Genomic DNA, 4,165 nt, shown 5'->3' with positions numbered 1-4,165 from the left:
CCATTACGACAATTAATGGGCATATTTTCAAAAGAGCTCAGAACCCAGTGTGTTCAGTTCTGATAAAAATCTGGCCACCTATTTTAGTGCCTAAATAGGATCTAAGCTCTCGAGAAAATCTGGCCCATACTTCATGTGGAGGCAGATGCCTTATGTACAGTTTTGTGTACTGGCTGCTTCTGCAGTGCTGAGCTGATCTCTGTGAAAATGCTGTTCATACTTCTGGTTTTGCCTTTAGTGTAAGAAATCCCTGGTAACTGGCAGCAGAGAGACAGGCAGTGAATTATCTCTCTTGAAACTGAATTGGTAAAAGCAGCAAAGAATCCTGTGGCACCTTATAGACTAACAGAAGTTTTGCAGCATGAGCTTTCGTGGGTGAATACCCACTTCTTCGGATGCAAGCAGTGGAAATTTCCAGGGACAGGTGTGTATATATAAGCAAGCAAGAAGCAAGCTAGAGATAACGAGGTTAGATCAATCAGGGAGGATGGGGCCCTGTTCCAGCAGCTGAGGTGTGAAAACCAAGGGAGGAGAAACTGGTTCTGTAATTGGCAAGCCATTCACAGTCTTTGTTTAGTCCTAAGCTGATGGTGTTAAATTTGCAGATGAACTGGAGCTCAGCAGTTTCTCTTTGAAGTCTGGTCCTAAAGTTTTTTTGTTGTAGGATGGCCACCTTAAAATCTGCTATTGTGTGGCCAGGGAGGTTGAAGTGTTCTCCTACAGGTTTTTGTATATTGCCATTCCTAATGTCTGATTTGTGTCCATTTATCCTTTTCCTTAGAGACTGTCCAGTTTGGCCAATGTACATAGCAGAGGGGCATTGCTGGCATATGATGGCATATATTACATTGGTGGACGTACAGGTGAATGAACCGGTGATGGTGTGGCTGATCTGGTTAGGTCCTGTGATGGTGTTGCTGGTGTAGATATGTGGGCAGAGTTGGCATCGAGGTTTGTTGCATGGGTTGGTTCCTGAGCTAGAGTTACTATGGTGCGGTGTGCAGTTGTTGGTGAGAATATGCTTCAGGTTGGCAGGTTGTCTGTGGGCGAGGACTGGCCTGCCACCCAAGGCCTGTGAAAGTGTGGGATCATTGTCCAGGATGGGTTGTAGATCCCTGATGATGCGTTGGAGGGGTTTGAGCTGGGGACTGTATGTGATGACCAGAAACCCAGAAACCTCCTTCTGCAAGACAAACCCAAGAAAGAAACCAACAGGACTCCATTGGCCATCACATACAGTCCCCAGCTCAAACCCCTCCAACGCATCATCAGGGATCTACAACCCATCTACAACGCTCTTTTTTTTAGTCTGCCTGGGACTTAACTATCTTGAGCAATTTTGTATCCTCTGCAAATTTTGCTACCTCACTGTTTACCCCTTTTTCCAGATCATTTATGAATATGTTAAATAGGACTGGGCCCAGTACAGACCCCTGGGGACACCACTATTTACTTCTCTCCATTCTGAAAACTGACCATTTATTCCAACCATTTGTTTCCTATCTTATAACAAGTTACCAATCCCAGAGGACCTTCCCTCTTATCCTATGACTGCTTACTTTGCTTAAGAGCCTTTGATGAGGGACCTTGTCAAAGGCTTTCTGAAAATCTAAGTACACTATATCCACTGTATCTCCTTTTTCCACATGCTTGTTGACCCCCTCAAAGAATTCTAGTAGATTGGTGAGGCATGATTTCCCTTTACAAAAAACATGTTGACTCTTCCCCAACAAATTATGTTCATCTACGTGTCTGACAATTTTATTCTTTACTATAGTTTCAACCAGTTGGCCCAGTACTGAAGTCAGGCTTACCGGCCTGTAATTGCTGGGATCACCTCTGGAGCCCTTTTTAAAAATTGGCGTTGCATTAGCTATCCTCCAGTCATCTGGTAAAGAAGCTGATTTAAATGATAGGTTACAGACTGCAGTTAGTAGTTCTGCAATTTCACATTTGAGTTCCTTCAGAACTCGTGGGTGAATACCATCTGGTCCTGGTGCATTATTACTGTTTAGTTTATCAATTTGTTCCAAAACCTCCTCTAATGACACCTCAATCTGCTTCAGTTCCTCAGATTTGTCACCTAAAAAGAATGGGTCAGGTTTGGGAATCTCCCTCACATCCTCAGCCATGAGACTGATGCAAAGAATTCATTTAATTTCTCTGCAATGGCCTTATCATCCTTCAATGCTCTTTTAGCATCTCGATCGTCCAGTGGCGCCACTGGTTGCTTAGCAGGCTTCCTGCTTCTGATGTACTTAAAAAAAACTTGCTATTACTTTTTGAGTCTTTGGCTAGCTGTTCTTCAAATTCTTTTTTGGCCTTCCTAATTATATTTTTACATTTCATTTGCCAGAGTTTATGCTCCTTTCCTCATTAGGATTCAACTTCCACTTTTTAAAGGATGCCTTTTTGCCTCTCACTGCTTCTTTTACTTTGTTGTTTAGCCTCGGTGGCACCTTTTTGGTTCTCTTACTATGTTTTCTAATTTGGGGTATACATTTAAGCTGAGCCTCTATTATGGTGTCTTTAAAAAGTTTCCATGCAGCTTGCAGGGTTTCACTTTTGGTGCTTTAGCTTTTAATTTCTGTTTAACTAACCTCTTCATTTTTATGTAGTTCCCCTTTCTGAAATTAAATGCTACAGTGTTGGTCTGCTGTGATGTTTTCCCCACCACAGGGACGTTAAATTTAATTATATTATGGTCACTATTACCAAGCGGTCCAGCTACATTCACCTCTTGGATCAGATCCTTTGCTCTACTTAGGACTAAATCAGGAATTGCCTTTCCTCTTGTGGGTTCCAGGACTAGCTGCTCCAAGAAGCAGCCATTTTAAGGTGCCAAGAAACTTCATCTCTGCATCCCTTCCTGAGGTGACATGTACCCAGTCAATATGGGGATAGTTGAAATCCCCCATTATTATTGAGTTTATTTTAATAGCCTCTCTAATCTCCCTGAGCATTTCACAGTCACTATCACAATCCTGGTCAGGTGGTCGGTAATATATCCCTACTGCTATATTCTTATTAGAGCATGGAATTACTATCCATAGGGATTCTATGGTACAGTTTGGTTCATTTAAGATTTTTACTTCATTTGATTCTACACTTTCTTTCACATATAGTGCCACTCCCCCACCAGCAGGACCTGTTCTGTCTTTCTGATATATTTTGTACCTTGGTATTACTGTGTGCCATTGATTACGCTCATTCCACCAAATGTCTGTGATGCCTATTATATCAATAGCCTCATTTAATATGAGGCACTCTGGTTCACCCACCTTATTATTTAGACTTCTAGCACTGGTTTAAGCACTTTAAAACTTGTCCCTTTTTAACTGTCTGTTATTACATGATGTAATTGAATGGGAGTTTTTTTCATTTGACTGTTTCTCATCAGATCCTACCTGTATTTTATCATCTTCCATCATCTCCTCCTTACTAGGACATAGAGAATCTCCATTAATAGATCCTCCCCTAAGGAATATCTCTGTCTGAACCATGTACTCCTCTGCACCTGTTGGCTTTCCCCAGCCCTTAGTTTAAAAACTGCTCTATGACCTTTTCAATTTTAAGTGCCAGAAATCTGGTTCCATTTTGGTTTAGGTGGAGTCCATCCTTCCTGTATAGACTCCTCCTTTCCCAAAAGTTTCCCCAGTTGCTAATAAATCTAAACCCCTCCTCCCTACCCCATCATCTCATCCACTCATTGAGACTCTGCAGTTCTGCCTGTCTAACTGGCCCTGCGTGTGGAACTGGAAGCATTTCAGAGAATGCTATCAAGGTCCTGGACTTCAATCTCTTACCTAGCAGCCTAAATTTGGCCTCCAGGATGTCTCTCCTTTCCTTCCCTATGACATTGGTATCTACATGTACCATGACCTCCCCAGCATTACACGTACGTCTATCTAGATGTTTCGAGAGATCTGCAATCTTTGCACCGGGCAGGCTAGTCACCATGTGGTTCTCCCAGTCATTGCAAGCCCAGCTATCTATGTTTCTAATGATCGAATCTCCCATAACTATTACCTGTCTCTTCCTAATAACTGGAGTTCCTGACCCCGGCGAAGTATCCTCAGTGCAAGCGGATACCATGACATCATCTGGAAGGAGTGTCCGAACTATCGGATTGTTTCCCTCTGCTCCAGTTGGATGTTCTCTTTCC

Source organism: Mauremys mutica, chromosome 6, assembly GCF_020497125.1.
Source record: "Mauremys mutica isolate MM-2020 ecotype Southern chromosome 6, ASM2049712v1, whole genome shotgun sequence".
Lineage (NCBI taxonomy): Eukaryota > Metazoa > Chordata > Testudines > Geoemydidae > Mauremys > Mauremys mutica.
The sequence above is the reverse complement of the archived record's forward strand: the minus strand, read 5'-3'. Positions refer to the sequence as shown.